Below are 25282 nucleotides of genomic sequence, written 5' to 3' on the forward strand. Positions count from 1 at the left end.
AGCTGCTGTAGTAACCGATGGGTAAGATGTCAATCACTCTGGCGTTGATTTTTACTCAGTTATCCACATGAAATTACAAAGAAATTACAAAAGAAAATCTATAGGAAGGAAAAATCTATCACTTAAAACTGAGTAAGGATCTGTAGAACTTTTCATCGCAAACCACATAAAATTATAAATAAAATATATACGACTGAAAGAACACCAATCATGACTCGAAACAGAGGAACCATCAGTAGAATGTTAACGTTATCAGACATCGGAGTATTAGCATAAAATTTCCACTATTCCAACGTGGGTTTTATATACTAATATATATATATATATATATATATATATATATATATATATATATATATATATATATATATATATATATATATATATATATATATATATATATATATATATATATATATATATATATATATATATATATATATAGATAGATAGATAGATAGATAGATAGATAGATAGATAGATAGATAGAAACAAAACAAATACGAAGAAAATATTCGCTTCTTGAAACTGGAAACTCTAAAGCTTCACACGTGGGAATCAAAACGTTTCGAAACCTTGAATCTTAGGATCGAATCAGTGTCAGTTGCTGGATCATCGAAACTTTCCTCCATCACCAGGACTTGCCACGCCCTCCCTCTCCCTCTCCCTCCCCCTCAGCTGCCGCCCAACACACTTTCCACAGTACAAAATTTCAAGTATTTAATGGGGCGTGGAAGTGAAACCATCCCCAGGCAGCTCCCTCCCGTCATGTCCGTGCGACCCGCCCCACTGCACAGGCCATATGCCGCTCCGTTCCACCCCACAATCTCCCCGACCACGCCCCTGTCAGACAGGGCTCCCCCCCCCCCTCTCTATCTCAGACCAGCAGGAGTCTCAGAAAATTTACTGCTGCAGTTGCTACTACTACTACTACTACTACTACTAAGTCTTCGTCTACTACTACTGCTGCTGCTGCTGCTGCTACTACTACTACTACTACTACTACTACTACTACTACTACTACTACTAATGAGGCTGCTGCTGCTGCTGCTGCTGCTGCAGTTGTTGCTACTACTGCTGTTGCTACAGCTATTACTGCTACTATTACTACTACTACTCCTACTACTACTACTACTACTACTACTACTACTATTACTGCTGCTGCTGCTGCTGCTACTGCTACTGTTGCTGCTGTTGTTGCTACTACCGCTGTTGCTACTACTACTACTACTACTACTACTACTACCGGTGATGATAACACCTAACTAAAACTTCTGCTGCTTCTACTATACTGCTTCTATAACCCCTCCTCCCCCCTCCTCCTCCTCTTCCTCCTATTACCACCACCACCACCACCACTACAAGGACTCCTAACCTCACACTCCACCAGCAATGCATGATTAGCTTCGGTGTTTCAGCAGACCGAGACCGCGGCTTCGGAACATCGAGCACGAAGCATGGACAGCATTGGTTGGACGGGAGAAGGGTGGGAGGGGCTTTGGTGGTGCGTTCACCCCTGCAGTAGTAACCTCGTGAGTGTGGGCAGCGTGTGTTGACCTCTGGGACCAAAACTGTGCCTGTGGTGTCACGGGATGAGGAGCTGTCTGTTCGAGTGTTGCTTCGTGAGTCTTCCTTCTCCTGGGTCTTCCTTCCTCTGAGTGTCAATGTACGTGACTGGGATTAATTTGTCTGTATTGTCTTTTTTTTTTTTTAGGTACTTGTTTTTGATGGATAATTGTTCAGTTATTAATTCGCTTTTTGTACAATGTTTTCTTACTTTGTTTTTTCCTCTTTCTTGTTATTTTTCTCAGTTGTTGTATAGATGTTTTCTGTTGCCACATTGTTATTTGGTCTTGTTCCCACCTGTGGCTGTCCTGCTGGGTCAGTGATCGTGTAAGTTCCTCCCTTCACCCTTTTTTTTTTTTTGGGGGGGGAGCAGCTCAATAGAATACTCTGCTTTTTGTGGGACAACTCAGTGAAGCACTCTGGAGGAAATTGCGAAATTTAGAATATAGTTTGGAAAGACACCACTCCCAGGAAAAAGGAAATTATATAAAAAAATAAATAAATGGTTTAATTTCTGTTTCAACCAATACACCGTACGTAACTGTAGCCCTTCGCAAGGACTACATCTCACTGTCTGGAGCATTTCTAGCTCCATTTAGGAGGTTACAAAATGTTAGATTAGGGTAGTTTACCTTATGAGGAGTTCCAGTGGATTTAAGGGGGGGTGTATCGAGGGGAGAGTACTGCTTGAAACTGCAAATTTACCGAGACGATTTAGTTCTTTTAGTTATATTTCTCATTAAAATCGTCTAAAACTACTCAAATAAAAAAAGCCATTAATATTCCAAGATTTATGAAAAAAAAAGTGTATCGAGTGAAGGACTTTTATTGCAGTCACGTTTTACGTTACAACCATCACCACCTCTCCTCCTCTCCCTCCCTCCCCTGCCACCCCGTCACTCCCTCGTGGTCTCTGTGGTCAAGCCTTTTGGACTATGAAACCAGAAGAGGCGATTAAACACGACGCATCCCCGAACCTCCCTCTCACCCCTCGCCCCTGCTCCTCACTCTCCCCCCGCCCCTCCCTGACTCTCCCCCTCTTTCCCCTCGTCTCCCGCGCGGGCAGCCAGCAGACCCGAACATGCTGAGGTGTCCCACTGTTCTCGATTGTCTCACTATAATATGAAGTTTAGAAATTGTTTGGTGGTTTCAGGTTTACTTAAGAGCGTGAGAGCCACTTAGATATGTAAATTGAGTATGATTGTTAATGCTTCAGAGATCAGGAGCCATGTGTTTGTTTGTGTTCGTTTGTGTTTGTGTGTGTGTGTGTGTGTGTGTGTGTGTGTGTGTGTGTTCATGTTTTATTACTTTATTGCCATCACGTTCACCGCAATATACCACCGCCTCTTCCACCGCCACCACCACCACCACCACCACCACAGCCAGACAATCACAGCCGTCATTAATCTCATTCCACGTCATGTATAATTAGACAGTGTGAGTGATACATGTCTTGTCATTACCCCTTCCTTCCCTCGCTCATTGTCTCCACTCCCTCTCCTTCCTCTTCCTTTTCCTCCCTCACTCTTCACTCCCTCCCTCTCTCCCTCTCCTTCATCTTCCTTTCTCTCCCTCAATCTCCACTCTCTCCCTCTCCTTTTCTTGCCTTTCTACTATTCTCTCTCTCCTTTCATCCCATCTTCAAATCCCTCCTCTCTCTTCCTCTTTCTCACCTCTACTCTGTCTCCCTCCTATCCCTTCCATTCTCTCTCCTCTCCACTCCCTTCCTCACCTTTCCACTCCCTCCGCGTCCTGTTCCACTCCCTCCCTCTCCCATTTCCCTCCCCTCTCCACTCCCTCCCTCCCCCTCCTAGCAATCAGCAGGTGAATAGGTGAGTGTTATTGACTCCTCTCCTGCCCATGTTAACTTCCTTCCTCTGTCTATTTTTATCATAGTCTTCCCTTTGTTTCGTTCATTGTCACGTTTTCTTTCATTTGTTTCACTTTTTTTTTTTTTTTTTACTTTTATTGGTGTTTTCTTGGTTTTTAGTTTTTCTTTATATATACTTTTACCTTAATTTCTGTTTATTTTTTGTCCTTCTATGTGTTTCTTCTTGTTATATGTTTTTTTTTCTCTTGTTTCATCCCCTTTTTCATTTTTTTTTCTTATTTTGTTATCTCATTTCATCCCTTCCATTGATTTTATTCTTTCTTATAAATGTATACTTCTTTTCTTCTATACTTCGTCTTTTTTCTCTTCATTTTTTTTTTTTTTTTTTTGCGTCTCGTTTTCATTCTTCTTCCTTTTCTTCTTTCATTTTTATCTGATAGCGACGAATGGTAAAGATGGACTACAAAATGCATAGAAATGATGATCTTTGTGTGTGTGTGTGTGTGTGTGTGTGTGTGTGTGTGTGTGTGTGTTCCTGCTTCCGCATCAGGAAGTGAGAAGAAAGAAATTATGTTTTACTACGTGCGAAATTGTCCCTCCTCTTCCTCTTCCTCTTCCTCCTTTCCCTCTGCCTCCTCCTCCTCTACCTCTTCCTCCACCTCCACGCCCCTTACTCATCTTCCTTCTCCTGTTTCCTTTTATAGCTTCTCCTCCTCCTCCCCCTCCTCCTCCTGCTCCTCCTCCTCCTCCACATCACTTCGTATATATTCATCCTTGTCTTTGTTGTCTCTCTTTATTTATTTCCTGTCCTTTCTTATATTACCGGTGTGTGTGTGTGTGTGTGTGTGTGTGTGTGTGTGTGTGTGACAAAGTACGTGTGTTTCTGTTATCATATGAAACTGAACACTCGCTCCTTCACACATTTACAAAAAGCAACATTGGCATTCACAACTTCTCTTTCGGTTAACATAGCCTTGGAAAATTAAAGTAAAAAAATAAATAAATAAATGAATAATAATAATAATAATAATAGTAGTCATGATAACAATGTATTTAGTCAGCCAGTCAAGGAGGGAATAATATGAAGCCACACAGTAAAGATAGATAACAATAGTAGTAATGATAATAGCGCAGTCAGTTAGTTATAAGAAAGAACATAAGAAAATAAGGGAAGCTGCAAGAAGCCATCAGACCAAAATGCACGTGGCAGTCCCTGTGTGAAACATACCTACCTAGTTCCACCTATCGTCCTCATCCATAAATTTGCCTAATCTTTTAAAGCTCCCTAATGACTCAACACTAACAACCTGACTACTGGGTCCGTTCCATTCATGTACCAATCTATTTGAGAACCAGTGCCTTCCTATCTCGTTCTTAAACCTAAATTTTTGAAGCTTGAAGTCAGGAAGAATGATAAGAATGCTCGAGGTAAAGACAAAACAGAACAGTAGCAGTACGCGAGAGTTTGCAGGGTGGACGGGGTGGGTGAGGGAGGAGCCGCGAGTGAGGAGCTGTGAGCCGCCCTTCCTGCTGGCGCGGATAAGACCTGTCCTGAAGGCTCTAATTACACGCCTCCGCCCACTCACTCCTCGGCACCACCTGCAGGGACGGGTGTGTGTGTGTGTGTGCGTGTGTGTGTGGCTACAGGTCCCCGCCACACACGCATGCGGGCTTAGCGAGGGTCAGTGTTCCCCAGATCACCCTAAGTCGTGATTTGTGAGCCTCTCGTCCCTCACCACCACCTCTTTTTGCTTCCCTCCTGATTCGCCTTTTATGATGATTTTACCGAGGGTTGAGGTGAGGTGAGTAAACTTTGAATCTTCCTGTCTGTTTCAATAGGCAAGGAATATTCATTTGGTTGTGGGTAGAGGTGGGGTTAAGTAAACTTCTACCCTTCCACTCCCAAGATGCAACGAATACTTATCTTGCAGAGGGTTGGAGTGAGTGAGTTTAGTGACCTCTTACCCTCCCACTCACGATATGCAAGGAACTCTCATCATTAATTTCATCACTTCTAATGACACATCAAAGTAACCTGGGTCAGCTTTACTACTGATGAATAGATAAATAAATAAATAAATAAACTACATGCGTTATAAAATTCTACTAAACATTTCGATCACCGCCTTTATTTGAATGTTACCTTACCCGAGACGAGGATTTCTTGGCTGTTTGCAAGGCGTCGCTTCAGTGAGAATGATAAGTCCCTGGTTGTCTTTCGTAATTGGCTTTCCGTTACAAATAGCATATTTGTTTCTACATTTCTGGAGAATGAATGAAGTAAATTAACAGTCAGTATTTTCTCTTACTCCATTTCTTCCTCCATTTCCTCCCCTTTCTCCTCCTCCTCCTCCTCCTGCTCCTCCTCCTCTCGTTTCCTTCCTCCAACGCCTCCATTACCTCCTTCTCTCGTTTCCTTCCTCCAACGCCTCCATTACCTCCTCCTCCTCCTCCTCCTTCTCCTCCTCCTCCTCCTCCTCCTCCTCCTCCTCCTCCTCCTCCTTCATCACTGTCTCCCTTTCAAATCAGTAAGAAAGCGAAGAGAATCACAAAACCTCACAATGCTCCCCTTTTTCCAGCCTACACTTTACTTTCCCCGCCGCGGTGAGGGGAGAGGCGCGTCGAGACAGGAAGGCAGGGAGAGAATTTGTCCGTAGCTCCCATAATGATTCCTTCACGCCTCGGTAGTGATGGAGGGGAGGAAAGTAGGGAGGAGAAGGGCTGTTTAATCATCCTATGCTTATGTAGAGGAGAAAGGAGGAGGAGGAGGAGGAGGAGGAGAAGGAGGGTGAGAAGAGGTGGTGGTGGTGGTAGTAACATATGAGCTCCCCTCACTGTAAATCACGAAGAGGGGAAAGAATGTGGATCTTCTCTATTACTTAACTTTAATTAGATGATTGCGTTCTCATCTTCCCCTCCGCTTCCCCAAAACACCTTTCCCTTCCATCCCCCCCCCCACACACACAAGGTAGAGTTACACACACACACACACACACACACACACACACAGTATATACATGTATGAAACTAGTTTTATCCTCAACCTTTCAACCTTGACCTGTCCCTTGTCACCCTTTCCTGGAGACAAATTGTAGGAGGAGGAGGAGGAGAAGGAGGAGGAGGAGGAAGAGGAGGGGGACAAGAAGAATGAAGAGGAGGAGAAGGAGGTGGAGAAGGTGAAGGAAGCGTTCTCAGTCTTGACCTGTTCCTTGCTATCGTTTCTTGGACATAAACAGTAGGAGGATGAGATGACGAGGAGGAGGAGGAGGAGGAGGAGGAGGCGTATGGCGGCTGAGGAGGCGTATGGCGGAGTAACACGGGCGTCGGCAAACGAGTGAGTGACGGTGATTGCAGGCTACTATTGTGGCCGATACACGCAGCAACAGAGTAACTACAGGACGTGGGCTGTAGTCTTTGTCTTTTTTACGAGGTGTCATTAGCATCCGCCAACAAGCCATTCATTCTGCAAGTTTTTTTTTTTTTTTTTTTTAAGAGGTGGGTGAACGTACTGGCGTGGTGAGGACTGGGCGAGGACTGGGCGAGGAGTGGGTAGGGTGAGAGTAGGTAAAGGCAGGGTGAGGCAAGGATAGGGTGGAGGCGAGAACAGGGGCGAGACTAGAGCGAGGGCAATGACAGGGAGAGGGCAGAGCGAGGGCGGGGTCTGGGTCGAGGGCGGGGTGGGGCGGTCCTGTTCTCGCTCGTGATTTATAGAGGCAATTTCAGTCTGGTGCTTGTTCTTGTGCGTCGCGGCTACAGTGTGGCGAGGACTGCATGGCGCGCGGTGGCTGCTGCAGGAGGCTTAGCGAGAAGGGGGAAGGGAGCTCGGTAGGTAGGAAAATTATAACACGTCCAAACGGTACTAGTTCTAACTATTTATATTTTCAATGTGATCTTTAAACTTCACTGGTAGTATCTTTTGGGTTGAAGGAGGCTAAGAGTTGAAGCGCCATTCCAGGCACCTGTCATTTGTGCTGAAGGCGCGGTCCGTCCCTCACCTCCATCTCGAGCAGAAACATTGTCATTCAGTTATTTTTACCGCCCAGCCTCCACGGGAAGGACCGGCCTGAATGATCACGGCGGCAAGTGTTCCTCACTCGCCTGCTCACCACCACCACGTCACCCCCACACACCTCGCGCTCCTGGTAAAGATGACTCACGTTATGGGACACGAGAAGGGCAGCTGCTGAGTAATGATTTCAGAACAAGACTTTCATAATTCAAGGGAACAAAGACTCCAGGCCACTGCCCCTCTTATACAAAAAATAGTGCGTTACCGGTTTGAGAGAGGTTTTAAAAGTTGGAGTAATAGATGAGATTGAGTCCTTTCTCTCTCTCTCTCTCTCTCTCTCTCTCTCTCTCTCTCTCTCTCTCTCTCTCTCTCTCTCTCTCTCTCTCTCTCTCTCTCTCTCTCTCTCTCTCTCTCTCTCTCTCTCTCTCTCTCTCTCAACACACACACACACACACACACACACACACACACACACACACACACACACACACACACACACACACACACAGAGGGTGGGGTTCACGACCGAGGCGAGGCGAGGCAGGCAATCAGTCACGCCCTGTCCTGCCCCGCACTATGACACTCTCCTGCATGACTGAATGACGCTCAGGCTCGCGCGCCAATGAGCTGCATTGTACATCGCCACCACGCCTGAGTCACCGCACACCCACACCCACACACATACACACACACACCCACACACACACACCCACACACACACGCACCAAAGGACTCCACTCTACCTCCGTGAAAAGCTATCCACGCGTGAAATGAATGTTATGAGTTAATCCGTACTTTGCATTCGTGTTCGCCCAGTCGTGTTATTATTTCCTGGTGCCTTAGGACTGCAATGCGTGGCTCTGAGCGGCACCTGCATGCGACACCTGTTTCGTTGTGTTCAGGTGCCTACAGGTGTGTCACTGCCCGCTCTCCTGTGTGTGTGTGTGTGTGTGTGTGTGTGTGTGTGTTTGTAATGATTTTGTGTGTGTATCTGTATATGTAAATTGCACATTATATTACATAGATAGATAGATAGATAGATAGACAGATTGATAGGTAAATTTATTAACCACAGAATCACATATAAAATAAAAATGTAACACACACACACACACACACACACACACACACACACACACACACACACACACACACACACACACACACACACACACACACACACACAAAATAACGAATGACACGCAAGACTTCTAAATTATGATGTAGTTTTTTTTTTTTTCTTTCTTCCTCATTTTGTTCCGTTTCAAATTATACGTTTAAACCCAATTACGTTTATTTTACAGTTGCCCGTTTTGCATCTTCCTTAATTTGCAAGTGTCGCTCATTTTGCTTCAGAGGTCACGCCCGAGATTCAATTACGCATTTGAACTGACTTAATCTTGTGAAACTTTAATACTTTCTGGTTTACTTGCTTCGTATATTGACGTAGAGAGAGAGAGAAAAATTTTAATCCTTTCCCATTCGTGTTATTTTGTCTATTATCATTTTGTTTCTTAGTCTCCCCTTCAATACGTTTTCTATTTCGCTTATTCGTGACTAATCCTTGAAGCACCTCCATCAAGTTTAGTTTTCAGGTGCTTCTTATTTCCTAGAGACACGCTTCCCTTCCTTTCTTCCCGCCTTTCCCTCCCCCCCGCCCTACCTCCTTCCTTCCCTCCCTCCCTCCCTCCTTTTCTCTCTCCATGCATCACTTTCACAATTCATATTTTCTTACCTCCCCGTTTCCCTTCCCTCCTTCTCCCCCCCCCCCCTTCATTCTCTTCCTCCTATCATCTCTCCATTCATCACCTTCACAATTTATCATCTTTCCCTCTCTCCCTCTCTCTCTCTCTCTCCTCTCCCTCCCTTCTCTCTCTCTCCTTTATCTCGTTTCTTATCTGCGTGTGTTTGTCTCTGTCTGTGTTTGTCTGTCTGTCTGTCTTCCTGTCCGCCTGTTTCTTTGTGTCTCTATTTGTTGTCTGTTTGTCTGACTGTTTTTCTATTTGTGTGTATGTTTGTCTGTGTCAGTTTGTATGCATGTTTGTCTTTTTTTGTGTCTGTTTGTCTGTGTATCTGTTTGTCTGTATTTATTTGTCTGTGTGTCTATGTCTGTCTGTTTATATATTTACAGTCTCCTCCTTTCTTATGTTCGTATTTTCTTATTTGTCTCTGTCTTTGTTTGTCTTTGTTTGTTTGTTTCTTTTTTTCTTCTTTCTTTCTTTTTTTCTTTCTTTCCTGCTTTCGGTCTTTCTTTCCTTCTCTCTCTCTCTCTCTCTCTCTCTCTCTCTCTCTCTCTCTCTCTCTCTCTCTCTCTCTCTCTCTCTCTCTCTCTCTCTCTCTCTCTCTCTCTCTCTCTCTCGGAACATTATTATCTCGATCCCCGCCGTGAGGTTCATCGGCCTTCAGTAATCCTCCCTTTCCTCCCCCTCCCTCTCCCTCTTCCCCACCCCTCTCCTCCCCTCCCCAACCCCCTTTTCCCTTCCCTTTTCCTCCCTCCTCTCGTGTGTCCTCCTCCCTAAGTTATATTTGTCACTCTTTCCTCCCACTCCCCCCCAACACACACACACACACACACACACACACACACACACACTCCTCCTCTCTCTCTCTCTCTCTCTCTCTCTCTCTCTCTCTCTCTCTCTCCTCTCTCTCTCTCTCTCTCTCTCTCTCATTCGAGTTTGCTTTTATTTATCAAGTTTATTTTCGTTTTGTGTTTCATTTTCTCCTTTGTTTTTATCTTCTTTCTTTCTCTCTTTTTTTCTTTCTGTTCCTTATCTTTCTTGCATGTCATTTTTCATTGTTCTGCATTCCTATTATTCTTCATTATTTCTTCTTCTTTATTATTATTTCTTCTTCTTTTATTTATTTTTTTCTTCTTCTTTATTAATATATTGTCCGTCAGTCTCTCTCTCTCTCTCTCTCTCTCTCTCTCTCTCTCTCTCCTCTCTCTCTCTCTCTCTCTCTCTCTCTCTCTCTCTCTCTCTCACCCATCCCTCTATCCCTTAACTTCAACCCATTTCCCTTTCCCCTACACACACACACACTAACCACTCCCTTCCCATACTTCCCCCTCCCTCTCCCTTTCCCCCTCCTTCCCCCCGTCATCTACCAGGGCGGGAGCAATACACAGTAACAAATGGATCCGCTTACACAACTGACTCCTGTACTAATCCACTAATCCCTCCTGTTTACCTGTCACATCTCCCTTGTTTTTGCTCATCTTGGCTTATTCCCAGAGTCATGTGGAGGTAAGAGTGCGTTATTAGTCCGTCCGCATCTGTCATGTCATCCGGTACGCTTTTTATCGCCTCGTGGTTCTAAATAGGTTGGAATAAGATCAGAATGTAAGAAAAATATGTGGTGAGTTATTAGGTCTTCACGTGGCAGTCTTTGTATGAAACTTGCCGGTCTGTTTCCACCTATTATTCTTATCCATTAATTTGTTTTATCGTTTTTTTATAGCTTTTTATTAATCCGGGCCTTTTTTTTTTTATCGTCTCGTGGTCTTATATGTGTCGTAATGTGGATATAATAAGCCATCAGGTCTTCACGTGGCAGTCCCTGTATGAAACGAGCCTGCCTCTTCCTACTTATCATCCCCATCCATAAATTTAGTGTATCTTTTAAAGCTCCGCATTGACTCGGAACTGACGACCTGATTGCGTAGTCCTTTTTTTTTTTTTTTCAGGTTTATGGAGAGATGGACAGGTTGAGGTGGGGGAACAATATAAGTTAGGAGGAAGAGAAAAAGAGGGGGGAAGATTGGATGAAGATATAAAGGAAAGTAGATCAGAGTTGACTACAAGAAAGGAGAATGCGATAGTTCGGTCATATCAAAAGGCGAGAAGAAGGGTATGTCGGCAGAAGGATGTTGGATATGGAAGTGGAGGGAAGAAGACGACGTGGCAGACCAAAGAAAAGGTGGAAGGATCGCATTGGAGAGGACCTGAGAGAGAGAGGATTGGGTGGAGAGGAGGTTGGGGACAGAGCCTTGTGGAGAAGACTAGTGAGGAACAGGGACCCCATATGAACATGGGAGCAGCTGCAGAAGATCATAGTTGACTGTCTTAAACCATCATAATATATAAACACATCACCAGTGAGTCTCCATAGCAGCTGAGTACAGAAACACTGGCAACACATCACATCATGTAAAGAATCTTGCGTAGAGGCGGAGGAGAGAAGACAGAATGAAGAGAAAGAGAAGTAGGAGACTAGAGTTGACTATCTTAAATCCTTTAACTGCTGTTTGGTACACCTTTCCTTAATTACTTATCACTCTGAGACATCTTTACTTGTTCTCACAGCCAACTCCAATCTTAAAACTGGGTACAAACTGCAATACTTATTCTTTTTAATCCCCTTCTTTCTTGTAGATGCTTTGAAAAAAAAATTATGTATTACTTTTGGTGCTGTTAATTGCTTCGTATCGCAGTGAAAGGGTTAAGCCTCCATATGTATACACCACCACTACGTGTGTCTAGCGGCTGAATGCTAAGACACACCACAAGATCCTGTAAAGAGTCTTGCGTAGAGGCGGGTTGGAGAAGAATGGGTGAAGAGATGATGCAAAGTAGAACATTAGAGTGGACAGCCTTAAACTTCAATACTTATACACCACCACCGAGTCCCTTTAGCGAATGAATATGGAAGAAACACAAGAAACACAACACAAGATCATGTAAAGAGTCTTGCGTTGTGACACACTTAAGATATTTAGAGACAGAAGCACCCAGGCACCGGTTCACCCACCTACCTATACATATGACCCAATCACCAGCTTCCATGCCTCCCCAAAAAATCAAATTCCTAATGAAACTCAAGTGTCATTTCCTTATCCTCCCCCTCCCACATTTTTTTTTTTTTTTTTTTTCAGAGCATGTAAGCAATATTTGGAAAGTCATAAATAAAGTAAATGTTATAGTATTGAGAACGCGTATTTCAAAGTATGCGTGCCGTACATGACGCAACGCCCAGGCACAGGCAGGTGATAAGCGGACGGTGGGCGTGCAGGTGTGCGGGCGGAGAGATTAGCAAGGCCAGGGTGGGACAGAGGCGCGTGAAGGGGGCGGGTTTGTCCTTGACAGAAGTGACTCCCGCCCACACACACCCCTCTCGCCCTCACGCCCACACCCGCAGTCTGCCTGTGTCCACTCTTGTTCCCGTGACCCTTTAACTCACTTTTTCCACTGTCATTTGTGTCGCCAATGTTTACGATGTGCTTGTGGCCTTGAAAAGCAGCCAGTCATGCCGCGCCGAGGTCACCAAATTTACGGACTTCTCGCGGAGTGGAGTGCCCGGGCGTGGGAGTAAGCGAGGCAAGCGGTCATGTACCCCTGCACTTAACACTATAAATCCCGTGCCTTGTTCCGGTGCCCTTTTGCCTTTCAGACTTTTCCTGCCTTTCATGGTCTTCCTCTGCCTCCCCTGCCCTTTTTTTTTTTTCTCTATATATATATATCCCCTCTTAATTTTAATATCCTCATTATCCCTTCCTGTCCCTCTCTGTTTTTTTTTTTTCCTCTCTATTTTTATCTGCCTTTCTCTGCTTTTCTTTGCCTTCTTTCCATATTTCAGTGCCCCCTTGTTTTTCATATAGTTCCCCACCTTCTCCCCGTTATTTCTGCCTCCTCTGCTTTTTTCATGACCCTCTGTTCCTTCCATGTCTCTATTTTGCCTCACTCTGTATTCCCCCAGCCTCGCCTGTCTCATCCCCATACCCCTCTTACCTGTATATATTCTTGTTCCCTCGCCTCCCTGTCTTCCCCTGCCTCACCAGTTCTTTCCCCGTGCTTGTCTTATCAACTATATCTCTGACCTGCCTCTTTCAACGCCCCATATGCCTCGTTTTTTTTTTTTTTTTCCTCATGATTGTTTTCTCGTGATTTTGTCTGTTTGTTTACGCTATTTTATCTCTGTACTTCGTTGGTTTGCTTTTCACTACCACTAAATCTCTGTCTTTCTCATTTACCTCAGACTCCGTATTACCCACATTCAAGGCTCTCAGACACCCACAAGCACCTGCACTGCCTCATCTCCCTCGTTTTTTCTTAATCTGAATTACTGTTAGATCGTTTTCCCTTCTTACCAACTCAGAGACCACGAATTACTCATCGTGCTGTTATTCCTGTTTCTTTGCACTATCTTATTTTCTGTACCTCGTTTTCTTGCTTTTTATTACTACTAAATCATTGTCTTTTTTACCAAGTTACACCTTCTACTAACATACTTACTTTCCTCTCATCCTCACTTCCCTGTCATGAATGTCCCTATTTTCCCGTGCTTTTGTCAGCTTCTTTGTTCTAATGACATACCTTCCGCTCATCTTCACTTTCCCATCTTTAGCTCACATAGACCCCTGATTACACATCCGCAATGCTTCTTAGACTTCCACAGACACTCACTGCCTCATCACCCTCGTTTTTTTCTTGCTTTTTATTATCTCTAAATCGTTATCTCTTCACTAACTGAGGGATCAGACACAGACTCACACAGAAATACCCAAGGCTCCTCAGACACCCAGTCACCTAAACTGCCTCATCATCCTCGCTTTTTAATACTTTTTACTGCCTTTTTACTGAGACACTCCGAACTACTCATATTCAAAGCTCCTCAGACACCCAGTCACCTACACTCCCTCATCACCCTCGCTCGCCACCCGACACGCACCGCAGCAGCACAGCCAGACACAGCCAAGCCTCCGTAACAAATACATATATTCCCCTGGACACTCCTCCTTTTTTTCAACTCCTTTTTTCTCTCCATAGATCCTCGTGTTGCTTAATTCAGGAAGTGTGTGACTCAACTGTCCCGCGGCCTCAAGGTTGGCATAACGGGACCCATCTGAGGAACCACCTGCCGATAAATGAGATTGCTCGATTTATGTGCAGCGGTTGCGCTTTTTAGTGTGGGGGTTTGATTGCGTGGTAATGGTGGTGGTGGTGGTGGTGGTGGATGAGTGTGTTTAAAGGGCCGCTCGGTAATTCTTATCAAAATTTGCTCTATCCTATGAAGATTTCTCAGCCAAAATTATGATAATTTTCCTATCATGAACTCTCCCAACCTAGCTTAACTTAACTTGACCTAACTTAACCTGATCTGAACGTAACCTGATTTAACTTAATCAAACTTAACCTAATTTAACCGATTTTAATCTATGCTAACCTAATCTAACCTAGCCTAACCTAACTTAACCAAACTATCGTGTTGTGATAAATGATTGATAAGTAGATGGTGAGCGGCCAATCCAACCAACTTCTCATCACTATCATCATCATCCATACTAATGATCTTCACCATAACCACACCACAATCACCACTACCATCCACGTGATTTTATCATAACATTTTATCACTTAGCATTGCATCACCGCGGGGGCGTTAATGAAAGTGAGGCGGGAGACGCAAGGCGGAAGCACATGATAAGGTGAGAAAGATGAGACGCTTGTTGTTATTTCTCACATGCTGGGGTCAAGGGCGCGGCCTCTGACGAAGACCAAGGGAGAGTGAAGGCGAAGGAAGGGGGCAGGGCAGGGGATGCCGGACAGGTGGCTCACGAGGGGGAATACCCAGAGCCCTGTGCTGGAGGATGAAGGGAGGTGAGGGAGGTGCGGGAGGTGAGGGGCGGGGCCTGAGTGAGGGACGAGACCATCACTCGCTTAGCTTCCTGCTGGTGTCATTCGCGCTTCCTGTGCCTTTGTTGTTTTTACGCCTGCATTTCAATATGTGGTATTTTAGCGCTTAGTATATTAAGGCCGAATGTTGCTTTATGTCCCGAGAGAGGCGGAGTGTTACGGACGGAGTTGGCACCCTCTGGTATGCTCTGGCACCCTCCCCTCCCTCCCTGCCTCTCTCCCTCCCAACCATCACTTCTGAGGCAGACGGGACAGGTGCAGGGAGGGGAGCAAGACGGCTAACGAACCTGTCACTTCCCGTCCATGGAACAAAGTGCGTGAGGTGTTGCGTGAGGCGTGTGTTGTGTGAGTGTTAGTCGTTACGCCGAGAATGTGCTACACTCCTGCGCCGCCTCACCCGCCGCTCCGCCTCGAGCTTAGTGAAGTGGTCTGGTGTGTACTTTCAAAATAGGTTGAAAAGGAGTAGTATCTTTCTCACGATCACTCACTAAGTTATTCTGTAGATATCCAGGTACTCAGTCAATCAGTCATGCAGTCAGTAAGTCACAAAAATGAATCAGTCAACCGAACATTCAGTCAGTTAATCAGTCATTCATCCAGTCAGTCCCAGTCAGGCCAATTGGTTAGTCAATAAATTATGTAAACACACAATTAACCAGTCAGTCAGTCAGTCAGTCACCCAGACAGTCACCGGTCCAGTGTTGGTGGGTACATATCGCAGGAGAGGCGGGGATGTGTACTGTTAGTATTACGTCCCTCCCACACTACCCCCCACCCTTCGTCCCCATCCGCTCCCTCCCCTCCCTTCCCTTACTCTCCCCCCTTCCCCGCCAGGCCTATTCATGTTCTCATTATAAACTTGCACTAATGAGCGGGATGGAATTTGTTCATTGTCTCTCTCTCTCTCTCTCTCTCTCTCTCTCTCTCTCTCTCTCTCTCTCTCTCTCTCTCTCTCTCTCTCTCTCTCTCTCTCTCTCTCTCTCTCTCTCTCTCTCTCTCTCTCTCTCTCTCTCTCTCTGTAGTAGTAGTAGTAGTAGTAGTAGTAGTAGTAGTAGTAGTAGTAGTAGTAGTAGTAGTAGTAGTAGTAGTAGTAGCAGCAGCAGCAATACGTAGTAGTTTTATTAGTATCAATTAACGAATACGAAAGAAATATTTTGGTGTAATACTATTTTCTTTTAGCATCGCCACAATTTTGGGACTTTGACAGACATTATCTGGCTTCACCCGTCAGTAATTCTACCTATTGATCACAATTAGCTAGCATATTGGCGTCGCTGTTTTAGGAGACTTCGTTGCCATCAATAAAGTGATCCACTTCTTTAAAGACATCAATGTTACGCTTGATAGGAGGAGCGAGCAGCAATACGGAGCAAAGGTATCCCAATTACTACCTGAAAAATCATCTTGTCGTTCAGATTTTTGGAAAATTTCAATGCCAATATTAAATCATTCCATAAAAATAAGTCTTTGTTTTGCGGGGATTTCAGTGCTAGAATAGAAAGAAATACACATAAAAATCTTGGCTTTATGGAAATTCTAATGCTATTATGAAAGTGGTCCACGCTCTTGCCACATCAATAATAACAATGATAGACAGAAACAGGAGTACAGAGAAACGATGTCCCAATGATTGATTACGTGGCAGAAATTTCATTGATTGCTTTTAAAGGGAAATTTCAATGCAACCGTAAAAAGTAATCCTCATAAATAGTGATCCTTGCAAAACGTGACCTTCGCCTCAGCACTTTCAAGGGTGGCGAGGAGCAGTAGGAGTGCAGGGGGGGTGTCCAAGGCTCAGCTGCGAGGGGGCGGCGTGCAAGCGGCGGCCGTGGGGTGGAGGGAGGCTGAACCAATGCACCTGATGGCAGAGGGAGGGAGGCGGGGAAAGGTCTGGCCATAACCTTTGATTTGTGAGGCATTGTGGGTCCGCGCCTAGCTTTTCATGGGGAGAGAGAGAGAGAGAGAGAGAGAGAGAGAGAGAGAGAGAGAGAGAGAGAGAGAGAGAGAGAGAGAGATTCATTCAGAGGCGAGATTTCACATTTGCTTTTCACTTTAGGATTATAATTGTACTACTTTTTAATCTCTCTCTCTCTCTCTCTTCTCTCTCTCTCTCTCTCTCCTCTCTCTCTCTCTCTCTCTCTCTCTCTCTCTCTCTCTCTCTCTCTCTCTCTCTCTCTCTCTCTCTCTCTCCTGTGTGTGTGTTTTACAGCGAGCATTTTTTTTTATCCTTAGTCGTGAATAAGTGAATAATTTAAACAGTTTAGATGGAGCAGCAGAGAGTAGGGAGGAGAGAGAGAGAGAGAGAGAGAGAGAGAGAGAGAGAGAGAGAGAGAGAGAGAGGAGAGAGAGGAGAGAGAGGAGGGAGAGAGAGAGAGAGAGGGCGCAGCGCAGCATAATGTACAGAACCACCCGCCGCCGCTGAGGCCGTGACGAGCATGAGGGGAAAGCGAAACTAACTGTACCATACACTGTACCTCAACACGAACACCCAACACTCCTCCACCAGCCCCTCTCACCCCATCACCCCTGCTCCTACCACTCCCACCACCTCTACATGCGTCCATACATCCCCCCATTTCCCCTGCTTTGCTCCTGTGCACGTTCCCATACCAGCATGACACTCCCACAAGTCCCATTAGGTTCATTTGTCATTCATGTTCTGTCTCCCCTTCCTTCCATGCACGTCACTAGCGCATTCCACCGCTCCCTCTCTCCGCGCATTGCCTCACCCACACTTCCTACGCCAGTTTTTTGTAATATCGGAAATGCGCATGCTCGTAAAACCCGCCCTGTGTGTTGCTATATATAAACACACTTTCCACATCGCCAGTAACTTGTAACCTGCAGCCTCGCATTTCCTCGCGGGTGTCTTGGGGAAGTCTATGGTCCCGCCAAGCCTCGTTAGATGACTCGCAAGAAACCAAGAAGCCTCGTGCATCCTCATGGTCAGCAGGGAAGGAATGTGTGTATGTGTCACTGACTTCTACTGTGGTTTGTGTCTCCTCACTCGGTCTGAAATCCTTTACTCTGCTGGTAATCAATAGGATGTAAGTTGTCAGTAGATCAGAAGACTTTAGACTGCTACTGAGGGATGAAGTAAACAGAATACATTGGAAATAAGTGCAGATTATTATACAGACTTCTCCCCTCTGTCTTTTTTTTTTTTTTTTTACCGTGTGTAGCCAATGACTGACAGATGAAGACCATCTCGCGTAGAAATACACAAATACAATTTACCTGTTTTAGTTTCCGTTCACTTATCTGAGCGTTTTTGCATCGTGCATCTGCTTCCTCTTCCCACACTCTCTCTTTCTCCCCCAGCACTTCCTTCTCCTCCTCCTCCTCCTGCCAGCCTCAAGCCCTGGTGTGATGAGCCATCCCGCATCCACGCCCCCCTCCCCTCCAGCCCCGTCACTCGGCATCCCCCCACCCCTACCCGCGCTCCTCACTCCTCTTGCTGGTCCATCTTGCCATCCATCGCCGACATCCTCTTTGAACCCGAGTATCGCCCCTCTGCCCGTACTCTCAGCTCTCCTTCACCACGCTGGAAATCGAGGGATTAAAAAAAATGCTCCCCGTAATTGGAGTGTCGTCTGCCCGCCCAGTGTGCGTAGAGGCGCCGCAAAAAATGTTGGTAAGTAGAACAGTTATCCGAGGAAAGGAAAAACTTCTACTTAATTATGCTGGGAAATGGTTCACAAAAAAGCGGCACGCAGCGACACCAGTCCAGTGACGTCACGGTGCGGGTGTCCGATTTGGCCTCCAGAGCGAGCGTGTTGATGGCACTGTGGCGCGCGTGCCTCCAGTGCAGGCGGCATTAAGGTGGTGGCTGTCAAGTGTGCTAAGGACGCGGCAGCATAAGTCCTCACCGGCGCACCGTGAGGCTGGGCGTCGCGGTGCGGCACCTCACAGCCACGCCTCACCGCGGAGTAAAGGAATCGGACGTGGCGTCCCTCGGGGCGGGGCTCCAGATACTTCCGTTGTTGAATCAGCGCTATGCTTTTATAGTGAGTTCCGGTGACGGGATGACGGCCGCGCGGGGCGTGAACTGTCCGCCGAGTCTGGCACCTTACGTGGCGGTGCAGCTCAGCCCCGCTGCTCCTCGCCGTGCGTAACCAAGGTGGTGGTGGGAACCAGCGGGACAGGCGGGGAGGATGTGGCGTGGTAGGAGCAGTCAGGCCCCTGACGAGGCGGGAAAGGCATGGAAGGGAGGAGCACGCTGAGCAGCACAGCACGTCCGACATGGGAGGGTTTGACCTCAATCTGCCAGGCAGCGTCACATGTAATGATGACCCGCCGCATCAGATCCCTGGCCGCCGCTCTTAATTATCTGACGAGGAGGCAATCTGTCTCCGCCTCTCACCTTCACAGCGGGGCGGCGCGGCGAACAGTACACGTAATCCTATTCTTGTCGGACTGACCGCGATTCCTGCATGTGCGTGCTGTCCTTTCCCGCGCTCCTGCCCTCACCATGTATGGCGTCATGGTGATGACCCCTCTTGTTTCTCAGATAATTTAGTTTTTTAAGCGAGAACCTTGAGGGAGTGAGAGTAAAGGCGCCGCCCCCTCCAGCACCCCGTCACCCCTGTACATTGCTGACCCCTGCGTTACGTTAAGGGACTCATCGCCACGTCCAACTAAAAAAAAAAAAAAAAAGGAACAAAAATAGGTAAACTCTAGCGCAAGTCATCGCCCTGGAAAAAGAAATAAAAAACAAATTGTTGTGTCTGAGTAGTAAAGCAAATACCTCTTATGAATGTGCTGAAGTGGAGGTGGATATCAAACACCAGCACATCTTTACGTACTAACAAGATATAACTAAGCTACCTTTAATAAAGAATTTAGAGCGAAACTAACCACAATTTAAAACGAAGAACGACAGTATCAAGAAAACAACTGCAGGAAAAAGCGACTAACTACAGTACAAAGAGGAGAAAGTGATTCATTAGACCCAACCTGAAGCACAACCAGCCACAATTTAAAGGAAGAACAACAATACAAATAAGACGAATCACTACAACGTAAGCAAAACACCTGCAGTTAACTACAGTATAAGAAAGAAAAAGGTGTTTTATTAGACTCAACCTGAAGCACAACACCTCAGCATAGCAGCATTATGAGGCACGATGACTCACACTTCCGGCGGGGCAGCGGTGGGCGGCGTGCAGGTCCTCGTGTCATTGCGAAAGTGTGTGTGTGAATGTGTAGTGACCCCGCGGGCCCGCCTTTGTCCCAAATCCATGGCTTGTCTCTACTCCTAGTCGAGGCCGTGCTTCGTGGCGGCCCGCGGATATGAAAGTCTCTTTACTCTCGCTCATACCAATACAAGAGGCAGGTTTACGTTTTCTGTTGTGGTGGTAACGAGGCTGAAGAGGGCGGAAGGGAAATATACTGATGTACTCTGTTCGGTTCATTGGAAAAGTAGATTAAGTGATAGAATGTTATTTTCATCGGAGTTTAGTTGAAGTGGTTATTAGTCATTTCTCTCTCTCTCTCTCTCTCTCTCTCTCTCTCTCTCTCTCTCTCTCTCTCTCTCTCTCTCTCTCTCTCTCTCTCTCTCTCTCTCTCTCTCTCTCTCTCTCTCTCTCTCTCTCTCTCTCTCTCTCTCTCTCTCTCTCTCTCTCTCTCTCTCTCTCTCTCTCAGTATACAAATAACAACAGATCCGCAAATAGCCTCGGCTCAACGCACTTGGTTCTCGTATATTACTCTGTATTATGTGTTTGTAACCAGAAGGCCAATAAAGAAAAAGTATAGTAAAAAAAAATGTATATAACACACCCATCCTACCACCACCACCACCACCACCACCACCACCACCACCACCACTAAGTATTCTCCCACCTTTAATAACCTTCGTGAGTCGTGACAAGACCGCCATTGTGTTTTGCCAGGTGTGTGAATAATACATGAGTACTGGGCGTTTGAAAATACAGTACCGTGTTTTTCGCTATTGTGTCTACTGTTATTGTTACTCCTGTCGTCACTAGTGCTACTGCTGTCATTCCCTTGCTGTTGCTGTCACTGATGGGTTTTTTTTTGTTTGTTTTTGTTTTTTCATGTTATAGGAGAGGTAAAGGGTTAGGAAAGAAAGTGAGTGATAGATGAAGATGGAAAAGGAAAGAAGAATGAAGAAGGTGTGCTTTCCGTGATACAAGTAGGGAGAGGAATGTTGAGTAAAGAAGGGATGAAGGTAAAGAAGGAAAGAAAAGAGAGGAAAGAAGATTTGTTTTTTTTTGTTTTTTGCATGATCTTCGAGAGGTAAAGGGTAGACAAGAAGAAGAGCGATGAATGGAGAGAATAAATGAGGGCAAAGATGGAAAATAAAGGATAGGGAAGAGGATGTGCACTTTTATGGTATAGAATTTAGGTTGGGTAAGGAGAGAAATGAATGAAGAGGGGAAGAAATAAAGGTGAAGATTAAAGGAAACGATTAGGTAGAGGGCGTAAGGGAGGATGAGCGAAAGAAGAGAGGAATGGAGGGAGGGATGGATGGATGGAGTGCAGTTGTGGAGGAGGAATGATAAGGAAGGGAAGTTATGAGGGAGGGAGAAAAGTGAGGGAGGAAGGGAGGGAAGGGTGTAAATTTGGAAGGGAAATGAGTGATATGGAAAAGTAAGGGAGGGAGTTTATTGGAAGAGGAAGGGTGTAGATAGGGAGGAAAGGGAAGGGGAGGGAGGGAAAGAGTATGGAGGGAAAGGAAAGGGAGGAGATAAAGGGAAAGGGAGGGAGAGGAAGGGTTGGTAAAGGGAAGCTGTAATGAGGTATCGTTCTGTCTTTTTCCATCACAATTCACTCACAGTCATTCGTAGCATCACATCACCATCCACTCCTCCATCACCATCACCACCATCACCATCACCATCACTATCACCACCACCATCCACTCCACCATCACCATCAACACCATAGAAAGACCTCATACATTTTTTTTCTCTCAGTCACCATCACCACCATCACGATCAACACCATAGATAGACCCAATACATTATTTTATCTGACCCTTTTCCCTCACTGTCACCAAATACCTTCCATCGGCCTTTACTTTTTATGCCAGCGATTTGAATACTAATACATAGAACACACCGCGTCTCCTTGGCCTTCTGTCTAATAATGGCGAAGGTCGGTGAGGACGGCGGGCGAGGAAAGGGTTGACCCACTAAAATGTGCGACCCGGTCAGTTTTTGGTCCCAGGCGGAGACGAGGACGGTGAATTGTGACTGACAGGTAGGACCTTTTTGCGCCCGACACTCTGGGTTCATTGAAATCATAGTTAATAAATGTCAGTTTTTGTTCGGCGTGTTGTGGCGGCGTGGTGAAGGTCGGAGGCAGAGAGAGGGAGAGGAAGAGGGACAGGGGAAGGAGGAAGGGGAGGAGGGGCAGGTGCAGGGCTCAGGCAAGGGAACAGGAGGTAGAAGATAGTGTTTGGATAGGGCAAGGTGAGGAAAGGTGGAGTGTCACGGAGGAGAAAAATGGTTAAGGTTTGCAAGTGGGGAATATAGGAGAAGAAGGAGGAGGAGGATCAGAGGCAAGTAACAGGAGGTGGAGAAACAGTGGATAAGAGTGTTAGGAAGGTGGAGTGTTACGAAGATGATTAATTAGGATCTGCCAATAGTGAATATGGGAGAAGAAGATTCAGCAGGCAAGGAGCAGGAGGTGGAGAACAGTGTAAGGATGGTGATAAGAGTGTTGGGAGGTGTGAGATGGAGTGGCTGGGTTTGCTTGAGCTAAATACAGTAGGAAGGCAAATATGGAACTGGAGGGTGGAGCAGGAGGTGGAAAAGCAGTGTTATCGTATAATGATTATTAGGAATCCTTTTTGATGAAGTGACCGGATCTACATGTTTAATAAAGAAATATGGAAATGAATCATGTTAGTCACCCTTGTGAAATCTGAATATTTGAGACTATCATTTAAGAAAACCTTTACTTAAACCCATGATAAACATTTTCTAATACTGACATGAAAACGAGAGAACAGAAAATGGGAGTGAGGTTTCATGTTTATATTCCGGGGCGAGGCGATTGGTTAGCTGGCAGGGAATGTGGGAGAGGGAGAGGGAGGCAGAGGCCGAGATCGAGGCGGCCCTTGCACCATGACAGGCTTGCTATAACACGTCACGCCATCCTTTCCATCCTCTCGTTCTATAAGTGAACACAGCCACATGATCCTGTCCCCCTCACGGCATGCTGCACCTCGCTGTATCCCACCTGCCACTCTGCCGTTTCTGTCTTTTTTTACTGTATCGTTTGTACCTTGCCACCATCCTATCTCTTTTCTGTTAGCAATAAGTGTGAAATGATACAGTTTATCAGCTTAAGAAAGATCTAAGGGCCAGTTTATCTGTCTAACTCACTGCAGCGTCTGTCATTTCAAATACAGGTCAGTCCGCGAGTCATTCATTTTTAGAGCTGTTTGTGATGTGTGTTTGTGGTGTTGTATGGGTGTGTGTGGTGCTTGGTGTATGGAGGTTGTGGTGGTTTGTATGGGGGTTGTGGTGTTGTATGGGGGTTGTGGTGTTGTATGGGGGGTTGTGGTGTTGTATTGAAGGTTGTGGTGTTGTATGGAGGTTGTGGTGCTGTATGAAGGTTGTGGGTGTTGTATGGGGGTGGTGGTGTTGTATGGATGTTGTGGTGTTGTATGGAGGTTGTGGTGCTGTATGGTGGTTTTGGTGTTGTATGGGTGTTGTGGTGTTGTATGAAGGTTGTGGTGTTGTATGGGGGGTGGGTGGTGTTGTATGGAGGTTTTGGTGTTGTATGGGGGTGGTGGTGCTGTATGGAGGTTTTGGGTGTTGTATGGGGGTGGTGGTGTTGTATGGGGGTTGTGGTTTTGTATGGAGATTATGGTGTTGTATGGAGGCTTTGGTGTTGTATGGGGGTTGGGGATGTTGCATGGAGGTTGTGGTTGTTGTATGGAGGTTGTGGTGTTGTATGAAAGTTTTGCTGTTGTATGGGGGTGGTGGGTGTTGTATGGAGGTTTTGGTGTTGTATGGAGGTTGTGGTGTTACACACACACACACACACACACACACACACACACACACACACACACACACACACACACACACACACACACACACACACACGACCAACAACAACCTCCAGCAGCGGAAGCTCTTTACTGTTTACCTTGACGAGCGGGAAAGCTAAAAATATTATACGTATAAAAATAAAAAGGGAGAGGGAGAGACTATAAAAAAATATATATATAACTGTAGCAGCAGGAACGGGAGCAACAGTGGGAAGTGGTGTTAACGACGACAACACTGTTTTTTCACACACGCACACACAAATCGACAACGCTGGGATTATTAATGAAGGTTGTCACGTGGGAGCCCGGAATGCGCTGCCACTGCCATGTAATGCCATGCTGACCCTTCTTGCTCTGGTCAATAAAACCCACATGTCTGAGTCGACGGCCGCGCTGATGAGGGGCGGCAGGCACACACGTGAATAGGCAATAGGAAAATTAATCTTTTGGTGGAATAAAGGTGATTCCCCGCCATTATTGTGTGTGTGTGTGTGTGTGTGTGTGTGTGTGTGTGTGTGTGTCTGTTTGTCTGTCTGTCTGTCTGTCTGTCTGTGTCTCTGTCTATCTGTTCACCCGCCTTTGCGTGACGGTACGTTTTACGAAAGACAAAGAGAGATATACAAGATGAAATGAGCGAATTTCCCTCAAAAAATACTTCAATAAAACACACAGACAGACATTAACATTCACACTACTCACACCACTCCTACACAAGATGAATGAGCGAATTCTCCTCTAAAACACACACACACACACACACACACACACACACACACACACACACACACACACACACTCACACACACACACACACACACACACACACACACACACACACACACTCATTAACATTGACATTACTCACACCAATTCGTCTGTTGAGGCCACCGAAGCCACGCCACGAATCAAAACCACGCATCACGCACTCGCACGGACGAACAGACGACCTCACAGCCACCACTCCGTCACGGGAACAACGAGGGAGGCGATATAAACCACGAGGCAAATGACACGCGCACGTAACTCCCACCGTATTAACAATGGCGATATGCCTTCCTCCTGCACCGTGCGCTGAGGAATGGGAGAATAATCACCGCGGAATCACAGGAAAGGGAGTACAGGGATATGAACGAGGCAGCACTACCTTACACACACACACACACACACACACACACACACACACACACACACACACACACACACTTCAAGGAAA

The 25282-nt window shown here is 45.9% G+C and overlaps 1 protein-coding gene and 1 long non-coding RNA gene across 13 annotated transcripts in view; one reads left to right on the forward strand and one right to left on the reverse strand.

Annotated features, from left to right (window-relative positions):
• The window catches only part of LOC135103765 (uncharacterized), a 78801-nt gene that overhangs the window by 42005 nt on the left and 11514 nt on the right, over positions 1-25282 (reverse strand). The gene's annotated exons all lie outside the window — the stretch shown is intronic.
• LOC135103773 (uncharacterized) overlaps positions 1509-25282 on the forward strand; it is a 59248-nt gene continuing 35474 nt past the window's right edge. Inside the window, exon 1 of the long non-coding RNA XR_010270195.1 lies at positions 1509-1666. This is a non-coding gene — a long non-coding RNA (uncharacterized LOC135103773). The remainder of the gene's footprint in view (positions 1667-25282) is intronic.

This window comes from Scylla paramamosain, chromosome 9, assembly GCF_035594125.1.
Source record: "Scylla paramamosain isolate STU-SP2022 chromosome 9, ASM3559412v1, whole genome shotgun sequence".
In the NCBI taxonomy this organism is placed as follows: Eukaryota; Metazoa; Arthropoda; class Malacostraca; order Decapoda; family Portunidae; genus Scylla; species Scylla paramamosain.